Source organism: Anabrus simplex, chromosome 9, assembly GCF_040414725.1.
Source record: "Anabrus simplex isolate iqAnaSimp1 chromosome 9, ASM4041472v1, whole genome shotgun sequence".
NCBI lineage: Eukaryota > Metazoa > Arthropoda > Insecta > Orthoptera > Tettigoniidae > Anabrus > Anabrus simplex.
Window position 1 is genome coordinate 158,599,272 of NC_090273.1, and position 11,854 is coordinate 158,611,125.

The following is an 11,854-nucleotide window of genomic DNA, read 5'->3' on the forward strand; positions in this document are numbered from 1 at the left end:
CCTCGTATCGAAATGATGCACATGAGAAAAAAGGTTTAGAAATTAATTTCTACCAAGGCAGGTAGATTTAAATTGATGGTGGTTTTCCTATAAACCCCCCGTGTATTCAAAGTTTCTAAAATGATATGCATATCGAAACCTTCCCCGGGAGGAGTATACTCTAAATATGAAGTTTGGTTGAGATCTATCTAGCCGTTTCGACGTGATGGTGGAAAAACCATACTGGTTTTCCTATAAACCCCCGTGTATTCAAAGATTTGAAAATGATATGCATATCGAAACCTTCCCCGTGAGGAGTATACTCTAAATATGAAGTTTGGTTGAGATCTATCCAGCCGTTTCGACGTGATGGTGGAAAAACCATACTGGTTTTCCTATAAACCCCCCGTGTATTCAAAGATTTTAAAATGATATGCATATCGAAACCTCCCCTGGGATGAGTATACTCTAAATGTGAAATTTGGTTGAGATCTATCCAGCAGTTTCGACGTGATGGTGGAAAAACCATTCTGGTTTTCCTATAAACCCCCCGTGTATTCAAAGATTTTAAAATGATATGCATATCGAAACCTTCCCCGGGAGGAGTATACTCTAAATATGAAGTTTGGTTGAGATCTATCCAGCCGTTTCGACGTGATGGTGGAAAAACCATTCTGGTTTTCCTATAAACCCTCCGTGTATTCAAAGATTTTAAAATGATATGCATATCGATACCTCCCCTGGGATGAGTATACTCTAAATGTGAAATTTGGTTGAGATCTATCCAGCAGTTTCGACGTGATGGTGGAAAAAAACCATTCTGGTTTTCCTATAAACCCCCCGTGTATTCGAAGATTTTAAAACGATATGCATATCGAAACCTTCCCCGGGAGGAGTATACTCTAAATATGAAGTTTGGTTGAGATCTATCCAGCCGTTTCGACGTGATGGTGGAAAAACCATTCTGGTTTTCCTATAAACCCCCCGTGTATTCAAAGATTTTAAAATGATATGCATATCGAAACCTTCCCCGGGAGGAGTATACTCTAAATATGAAGTTTGGTTGAGATCTATCCAGCCGTTTCGACGTGATGGTGGAAAAACCATTCTGGTTTTCCTATAAACCCCCCCGTGTATTCAAAGATTTTAAAATGATATGCATATCGAAACCTTCCCCGGGAGGAGTATACTCTAAATATGAAGTTTGGTTGAGATCTATCCAGGCGTTTCGACGTGATGGTGGAAAATCCATACTGGTTTTCCTATAAACCCCCCGTGTATTCAAAGATTTTAAAATGATATGCCCATCGAAACCTTCCCCGGGAGGAGTATACTCTAAATATGAAGTTTGGTTGAGATCTATCCAGCCGTTTCGATGTGATGGTGGAAAAACCATTCTGGTTTTCCTATAAACACCCCATGTATTCAAAGATTTTAAAATGATATGCATATAGAAACCTTCCCCGGGATGAGTATACCCTAAATATGAAGTTTGGTTGAGATCTATCCAGCCGTTTCGACGTGATGGTGGAACAAACAGACAGACAAACAAACAGACACGAACAATTTGATTTATATAGATAGATTAAGTTCATTGAATTAAGCTGAAGAGGTATATAATATTATCATATTGACTTTCTCTTATATGCTCCTTATTAGCTGCTATCATGGATATATTTAATTTCGGCAGGGGGGCTGATATGTGCTGCTCATCTCCTGGGAAGAACTGCGCCACCTCGGGACGAGGACACACATTTACATGCTGCTTTACGTCGCACCGAAAGAGATAGTTCTTACGGCGACGATGGAACAGGAAAGAGCTGGAAGTGGGAAGGAAGCCGCCTTGGTCTCAGTTAAGTACGGCCCCAGCACTTGCCTGCTGTGAAAATGAGAAACCACGGAAGGACATCTTCAGGGCTGCCGACAGTGGGGTTGGAACCCACTATCTCCCGAATGCAACATAACCGCACGGCCAACTTTCTCCGTACAGGGATTTATATTGCAACCAACAGTACAAATTATGTCACCGCATCTTACTTTATGAACAGTCGCACAAAATGAAGACCAAGTGCGTGATGCTGTGTAAATTCCTCGTAGGTAACATAAGATAGTATGTTTTATTTCAACTATTGCTGCTTTTGAACAGATGGTTCTAAAACGAAGCAGCTACGAAACTCTGAACGGAGCGACGTGGATGTATGTTACTGTATTTTTCGTTTCCCACCTCACGAGACTGATAATACGAATCCCGGTTACTACGACACCCGTTTATTGCGACACAATTTTTCAGGTCTCTTAGCAAGTTTAATTTAAATTTTTAAAATATATGTAAAGCATATATAAAGAATTTGCCAAAGTAAAATGTAATAAGGTACGATTTTATAAAGTGCATTTAGTTGTACGCTTGACACTGGATTTTCCTTTTATTGCAGGTTGCTACAAGCAATGCAACTTTATTGTTTGAAGAATAGTGCCAGGAGATCTGTATTTATGACCATCTAGAAGTATAATGACAAAGGCATGTTATTATTTTTGTACGTCTGTTGTCTCCATATTTGCAATAATGCACAGCCATTATGATTTATTGGGTACATAGACGACTAAAATAATTTTTATTGTTTGGCCACTTTGATCACATTTTAAGCCTACTTCTTCTAAAATTATCTGGACCTAATTTACGAGATATCAAGCGCTTACAGGTTTTAATGATCTCAAATGCAGAATATTTCTGAACTGCAAGACACATACGTATCCAGTGCTTGCATTTCGCGGGTCGGACGGAGGAAACTGTTGGCTTCTTTCCCGGACGTCATGGGAGCTAAGTACGGCAGTGCTATCCACCTGTCTCTCTGTTTATTTAGTATCTTTAGCAGTTGAGTAAGTGTTTCTCATTAATTTACTCTACTTGACTTAACAAATTATACATTTTTATTATTATTCTTGATTTGTTATGCCGAATTAAGGAGCACGTTTGAAATTATTAGCAGTTTTGTTTTGTTTTTCTTCTTCTCTTCCCAATATCTCCTCATCCTCTCTCTGCGTTCCTTCTCACGTTGTTCAGTGGGGGAGAGGGGGGGTTTAGTCGAGTGGGCTTTACAGAAAATTTGTGTTTGTGAATTAAGGTTCTGAGTTTTACTCTATCTTGAATGGTTTCTTCATTATTGCCACTTTCATTTATGTCTTCACTGGTTTCTTCTAGCGAATTATTGTGATTGTTCTTTGGTAAGACTAGGTTTACAATGTTCTTTGTGAGCCTGTTATTATCCGTTCTATTTAAGTGGCCATAACCATGTCATCGTGGTTTCTTTATTGTATCTGTGATTTTTTCTGTAACTTGATACATACATAAGATTTTTCCTGAGGATTTTCCTTTCTTGTTTTTCTATCATCTTTATTCGGTATTTGCCACCAATTCTAAGAGTTTCAAATGCATAAAGTGCTTCTGTGTTAACTACTGTGTTATAATGTCGTAATTATGCCTTTTTACATAGTTCTTTTATTGTAACTGTTCCAAGTAATTTTGTATGCTCTTCTGCAGTTCTTTGTTTGCTAGCTTGCTGATTTAACCCTGCTGGTTCAATAATACTTCAATTTGTGTACCGATATTTCCATATTTGGTGATTAGCGGTTGACTGTTGAAACCTGATCTTCTTCTCCTTCTTCCTCATCACCACTGGGTATAACTCGAGTACAAACGTGAGCTTGAAAGAATATAATGTACCAAATACACGGTTGTTGAAGACCATACGTTACTACCTCTGAGCTGAACGTCATAAAATAACATCAGCAGATAAAATATGTTACTAGGATTCTCACTACTAATTCCACTTCCGAGTCCAAATTCACCTCTAGTGAGGTATTGCGTCTACTGGAAGGTGCTAGAGCAAGTCTCATCCTTGGCTATGACAAACGAATGTGACTCAAGTACGAGCGATTATAGCAATGCCATTCAAGCCCAGCCAGTTCCATGGTGCGGAAGCCTCCTTTATGATGTCCGCGTTTCAGTGAGCTTGATACAGAAGTGAATGGAGTTAGAAGTCTACACATAACTAGAGCATTTGATTTTTTTGGGGTTTAAGTACTAATAACTACTTGTACTGCTTTCGGAATCACTGAGGTGCCAGAATTTTGTCCCGCAAGTAAATCTATCGACACAAGGTCACCGAAATGCCAGTGGACTCAGCGAGGATACAACCCGTTACTTCGGGTTCGAAAGGACAGAATCTGAGCTACTCTTTCTATTATTATTATTATTATTATTATTATTATTATTATTATTATTATTATTATTAATATTATTATTTGATTTACATCGCACCGACACAGATAGGTCTTATGGCGAAGATGGCATAGGAAAGGCCTAGGAATGGGAAGTAAGCGGCCGTGAGCTTAATGAAGGTACAGCCCTGGTGCATGGTGTGAAAATGGGAAACCACGGAAAACCATCTTCAGGGCTAGCGACACTGTGGTTTCAACCGACTCTCGAATGCAAGCTCACTGCTACGCGCTCCTAACCGCACGGCCAAATCGGACGGTATTATTATTATTATTATTATTATTATTATTATTATTATTATTATTATTATTATTATTATTATTATTATGTCCGACTTGTTGGCTGAATGGTCAGCGTACCGGCCTTCGGTTCAGAGGGTCCCGGGTTCGATTCCCGGCCGGGTCGGGGATTTTAACCTTCATTGGTTAATTCCAATGGCTCGGGGGCTGCGTGTTTGTGCTGTCCCCAACATCCCTGCAACTTACACACCACACATAACACTATCCTCCACTACAATAACACGCAGTTACCTACACATGGCAGATGCCGCCCACCCTCATCGGAGGGTCTGCCTTACAAGGGCTGCACTCGGCTAGAAATAACCACACGAAATTAAAAATATTATTATTATTATTATTATTATTATTATTATTATTATTATTATTATTGAAATGAAAATCCACAGCCCGTTTCCAGTCATTCGATCGGGTCAGGAATGCAATGAATGAAACCCCCATCTAGCGGCGAAGATAGGAAATGTGCCAGCTGCCGAAGCCTGTCGCACTCCTCTACGGCAATGATCAATTAATGATTACTGAAATGAAATGATATTCGAGAGTGTTGCTGGAATGAAAGATGACAGGGAAAACCGTAGTATCCGGAGAAAGACCAGTCCTGCCGCCTCTTTGTCCAGCACAAATCTCACATGGAGTGACCGGGATTTGAACCACGGTATTCAGCGGTGAGAGGCCGGCGCGCTGCCGCCTGAGCCACGGAGGCTTCCGTATTATTATTATTATTATTATTATTATTATTATTATTATTATTATTATTATTATTATTATTATTATTATTATTATTATTTGGAGTAGATGAAGTCGCAAGTACATTAAATCGACATATATACGTATTAATGTACAGGCGGACTCTACGTCAAATGTAATGTTTCTCGCAAATGTAGATAAATTGTGTGATTCAACTACGCAACGTCGGTAATCCGAGGAATCTCTGAATACGAGAGATAAAGCACAGAATCGTGTGGACCTAAAGCTTATCTCCAAGTCGTTCTTCACCACAAGATGTAGTGCACCTGTCCCATAACGCTAAAGTAACTCTTGTCCAGGAGGATATAAACTACGAGATACGGATCTTGTGACCATCTTCATTACGTGTGATGAATACACAGCCTGATGTTATCGCAGGCAAATCAAGCTACTTGATAATTACTACTACACACATGAGTGGTGATGTGGTAACACATCACTCTTGGAACTTTGGGAAAGGGAAGCATTTATTGCGCGCCAAAACAGACTATTCCAGGATTCTCCGAACTGCCACGGAGAGTGCGAATCCCGCTCACGGGTTACGTCGTGCGATTGCCCTCGAAGGGATTCTAGACGAGCCTTGGGTTCCTTCTATAGTCCCATCTTCGTAGTAAGCGTCTTTCTGGACGACCGGAGGTGTGGCCTAGCCTCGTGTGCGAGGAACTATGGGAGCGTTCGCGCTGGTGGTGGGGGAAGAACTTGAACCTTTCCTCCAGCTGACACAGTCGAGTTCAGGCAGCGGACGTAGCCCTGGGAACTGACTGAAATAGTGTGGAAAGCTTAGGCGCGATACGTTCCCGGGTCGGGGTGGTCATTATGCAATGGCTCATCGGTGTACATACATCACACTAACTCAAAGGTGTAGGAATTACTTAATATGATAAACTAGTGAAAATAAAATAGTACCGTACATTGTACAAATCGAGTCTTATCTTTCGATTGTCTGCCTTAAAACCTTGTCAATTAACTACACAGGCCTTTGAGCATAACATTCTAAAATTTCAGTTCTATTCCAGTACGGAAATACTTCGTAACTTTCGTCGTAAATGTTGGTGACGTCAAGAAATCAGAGGGTCATGCCTAAAAGAATTCATATCGGATGATGCTTTCGACACAATTGAAATAAATCTCAGTGTATAGTAAAAGTGGAGGTGAATATTTTGGCACTCTGTAGCCTTTAATTTATTCTTATACATTCTTATTATACATTCTTACGAATATGAAATCTGTTATATAAAATTGAAAGGTTTAAACCATTTGATAGAAAATCAATTGAACATAAGACAGTAACTTGCAACTGGTAATACTGCGAATAAAGGAAGTTCGTTTGAAACTGTACTGTACTGTATACCAAGGAAAGGCGCATCGGTACGCGCTATCAGTTCATCAATCGCCTAACGAATAGGAGGAAGTTGTTTCCACTGACAGCCTGGAGATATAATCTACTTAACGTGATTTCTAGTGAAATACGTATAAAAGAGATTAATTAATGCAAATTTGTCGCGAAAATGAAGAGAAGAAGCATTAGCAGAAATACTTCAGCTACTTTCATAATAACATTAACAATGTCTACTTTTCTTGTCCATCAGAAGAAATATAATAATATATAATACTCTTGAATAACCTGCTATTGTTATGACTGAGAGAACAGGTCTCCTACAGCAACAGCAGCAACAAAAACAACGAAAACAGCAACAAAATGCTCCGGAACAATAGACAATATAAATCTGTCTCATAAAATCAGAGCAAAAATATTATCGGACTTCTTACGTGTTCTATGATCACGTTTGTTTAATATTCGGAGTTCAGGGATCGTATTTACAAATTATTCAGAATAATCTTCACTCTCGTCTGAATCAGTGTCATCTGAAGTTTCACCGAGGTTGATGTCGGACTGGTCTAATTCTAATTCCTTATGCATGGTGTTGTCACGCTCCCAGTATTCCTGCTCAGTGTCTTTTACGTGGTCGCAACATTTTTTCCGTTTGTCTTGCGAATACTGTGCAAGCAATATCCGCAAAGAGCTTCCTTTTTGTCGAGTGTGTCTGCTGTCAAGTCACGAGTGATCTATAAGACAGAGAAATATTTCGTGCAGAATAAGCATTTTTATTTATACTGGGAATAGGAGCGCCTCATTTATGAACAGTGAAGGCATTAGAGATGCTATGGCACACATTTTTATGCTAAAAAACTAATTATGCTGTATTACTATTAATTGAGATATATTCTTTTTTTTGCTAGGGGCTTTACGTCGCACCGACACAGATAGGTCTTATGGCGACGATGGGATAGGAAAGGCCTAGGAGTTGGAAGGAAGCGGCCGTGGCATTAATTAAGGTACAGCCCCAGCATTTGCCTGGTGTGAAAATGGGAAACCACGGAAAACCATCTTCAGGGCTGCCGATAGTGGGATTCGAACCTACTATCTCCCGGATGCAAGCTCACAGCCACGGGCCTCTATGCGCACGGCCAACTCGCCCGGTGAGATATATTCTTATCACGGACCTCTCCTTTGATATCTCCCCAAACCGACTCGGTGTGATTGAGATCTGGATGATATGTTTCATATGTTCACTCATGGTATAAACACTTTCACGTGCCTAGCCTCGCAGTGGTCTCCCAGATTTAGAAGAGGACCTAGAAGCCATGCTCGTCACTTCAGTAATTTCAACTTAGCCCGCACGTAACAACACGCGCCGCTTGAGAGACGTTTTCACTTCAGCGCTAGCCTGGCGACTGGACCTGCTGTAGGAGTGGGGGGACGATAGCTCCCACCACTGCATGCGCAACTATTTCTCGCGCAGGACGCTTTCAACCAAAACGGACTATAGTTAGTTATGTCAGCTTTCTCACTTTTATTTGCTCCTATCGGAGCTCTCTTGATAAAGAGTTATATTCCTACATCGACGGTAGTAGATTCCAAGGTGGTGAAGGTGGTGGTTATTGTTTTCAGAGTAAGTAAAACTGATCAAGCATCCTCTATTAACAGTAATGGAAACGAAAATAGAAGAGATCAGACATTTCGAGGAATGGAAACATCAGAAAGAAAGTCAAGGGCCACGAAAAACTCACTAGGCCTCGTAAACGTAATACCGTCGTCGCCGGAAAAGGACAACCGCCTGTGTATGGGGACGGTATCCCCTGCCTGTCGTAAGAGGCCTCAGGGGATTGAACTTTTGAGTGTGGGTTGGTGACCACGGGCTCCCTAGCTGAGTCCTCGTATTGCTTCCACTTACTTGTGCCAGGCACCTCATTTTCATTTACTCTATCCGACCTCCCTTGGTCAACTCTTGTTCCTTTCCCATCCCGACTGTATTAGAGCACTCGAGCCCTAGCGAGTCTTTGATTTTCACGTCCTTCATGACCCTTGCCTTTCTTTGGCCGATATTTTCATTTTTCGAAGTGTCGGATCCCTTCCACTTTTCCTCTCTGATGGTGTTTATAGAGAATAATTTCCTAGTTGTACTTACTCTTAACACACAACAAGAGTTCATCAAGGGAGGTGCGATAGGATAGATAAAAGTATGAAGGAGAGGAGCCTGGCGCAAGGAAGTGGAAGCAATAATATACTCAGCTAAGGTTCCCCCTTCGTTAAAGAGTTCCTGGAGCCAGACTCAGGCAAAGGTCACATGATCTCCAACACACGCTCCCAGGATGATAGATTCTGAGCCTCTTTCATTCGCATTTTACGACAGACACTGGGTTGGATTTTAAGCCCTAGGAATACTTGCATTCTAACCTCTTTCTCCCTCATATTGCGACTGAGAGTTTTTTCTCCTCAACGGACAGTTTTAATACCTTGCTGGCCAATAGGGCCGATGATCATTAAAATAACGAGCAGAGCAACCTCCCAGTTTACTCGTCACCTTGACAACTGAGCAATATCTCGTACGTAAAATGTGATGCGACATTAAATACCGGAAATTGCTACTCTGGAAGCCATAATTATTGAAAGTTTGTCAGAAATGCTGTAATTATCATTTTTCGAGTGGTGGATTTATTTATCTTGAAATTGCTCCGCAGACACTAAAAACATTAAATAATGAATTCTTCAGCAAAAGAAGTTTACCTTATTTTAAACGAAACACTTTTTTAAGCCGGATAACAGTGAAAATGCATCTAATGTTCAGAAGTTTGAGTGGTGTTTTAAAAGTCGGCAAAATCACAATATGAAGATAATGTCGAAAGTTAAGAGGACAAATTGGGGCAAATATTCTTTATAGCAAGGGGAGTTAGTGATTGAAATAACTTACCAAATTCTTTGCAATTATTTAAGAAAAATCGAGGCAAACAACAGATAGGAAATCTGCCACCTGGGCGACTTCCCTAACTGCAGATCAGCGGTGATTGATTGATTGATTGATTGATTGATTGATTGATTGATTGATTGATTGATTGATTGATTGATTGATTGATTTCACGTGGTGTTTTTGGTATTCACTTTGTCGTAAGGTTATTGCACATCTTTGCTGGATTACCTCAATTATCACTGGTCCATGATCTATGATTTATAAATCGATTCACACGATTTCTCGTTGTGTTTAGTTGATATATGACTTTTTCCTTAGTGATCTAGATTTTCGACCATCTTGTAATAATTTGCTTACATGAATCGTTGTAGAAACATTAATTTGAATATGTTGTCGATCCTCCCGGATCTCGTGGACAGAATCTGCACATTTCCCTCATGCCCCTTGGGACGTATGTAACTTTAGGATTTCCACCAGTTCTTGGAGCGATTTGGCCGTGTGGTTAGGGTTGCATTCTGGAGATAGCGGATCAGAATCCCACCGTCAGCAGTCCTGAAGGTGGTTGTTCACACCAGACCTAACGTCACGGCCCCTACCTTCCCAATCCTATCCCCCGCGTCGCCGAAAACCTTCGATGTATTAGTGCCACGTTCAAACCTGTAGCAGGTTCTCGGAACTGTTTTGTAAGATTTGCTAAATTTGTATTTCTGGCGTACTTTTAGAACTGAAGGCGCTGTAGCATCTTCACCAGTCGTTCTCTCCTCGTATTGTAGCCTTGTTCACGAAGAGTGATTGCCTTGCTCCTTTAAGAGGGCCACTGGTGACTGTAGTTCAAATCCCGGTCAGAGTATGTGGGATTCTTGAAATGGAAAGTCACGCCGGTGTGGCTCGGATTCGACATAAAACTGGAGGTTCTGCGGCTATGATCACAATATCAACAGCATATGAAACTACAAGGTTGCTTGCCTTTGATATTCTTAAACTGGAATTAACTTGTGGCGATGATGAAATAAGTACTGAACACTGTTGAAGTTGGCGCCAAAATGAAAAGATGAACCGAGGATACTCACGAAAACAAATAACAACAATTTCAGCACTGGAGAAAATGTTCATTAAGTGGAAGTGCCAGTAGTTGGACTCACATCGGTGATTAGTTAAATACACAAATTCGTTTCCTCTTTTCCTGTAATACTTATTTGTAAATACCACAGACTTAAGGACAAATTAACATCGCAAACGATCAGAATTAGCGTCGCAGTCATTGGTAGGGTTTTAAATATTCTAATCTGCTAAATACACATGTTGTGACAATACGGCCACCAGTGTGTATTCGCAAATCTACTGGGACTTTAGCACGAATATCTCGATTATTAGTTATCTCTATAAAGATAAAGCTAAAATTTTGCATTTTACAAAACCAAAGTGCTCCGGAGTTGCTCTTAGGGAGAGTTAATTCGCACTAAGCGCCAAAACACCGCGAGATCTTTATTAGCGAGCAGTCTCAAGCGTTCAGGTTCATGAAGAAGTCCACTGTGTAGCGAAACGTGGAAGTAACCGTCGTATTGTTGATATAATTCCCATCAGTCGGAGACAAAACGAGCAGAAACCATTAAGGTTTGAAGACTCTCTTTCTCAGCGAGATGGGGTAGATAAAGAAAAACAGGATAAAATTATATGCATCAACAATACCCTATTTCCAGAGAGCCTACAGCGTACGACTGAGAGGAATGCTTCTGGGTGCTAGAGGGTCCAGTCCCAGAAATGTTGTTGAATGGCGGCAATCGTACAGACTGGAGAGAAATATTCAAGAGGAAATTGTTACCACGATTATAAAATTCTCGGTGGCAATAATGCAGAACCATTTCTATGAAAAACAAAATATTTCATCCCCCCACCCCGACAGCATAAAAATATTCATATTCTTGAGTACATCGATATTTCTTTTATGAAACCAACAATCCAATTGTGTTTTCCAAGAACTTGTGAGCTATTCTGTGTCCTTTAGCAAACACATATTGAAGTCAGAATTAATAAATAAAATAATGGAGTAATTTTACAGTGAAAAAGCTTGATATTTAGTTATGAAATGCACAGCTTCATGGATTTGTCGACCATCACATTTATTCGGACATGAACCGGGAACACATACGAGGTGTATACGATGATGGCCGCAACCTGACTGATATATATTGCTAAATAAATTGTACAAATCAGTCAGAATTTTACACAGCTGTCAATAAATTATGCTAGTGCTCAACTAGCTCGTCAGATGCACAAAGGATCAAGTTTACTATCCACAGGTAATC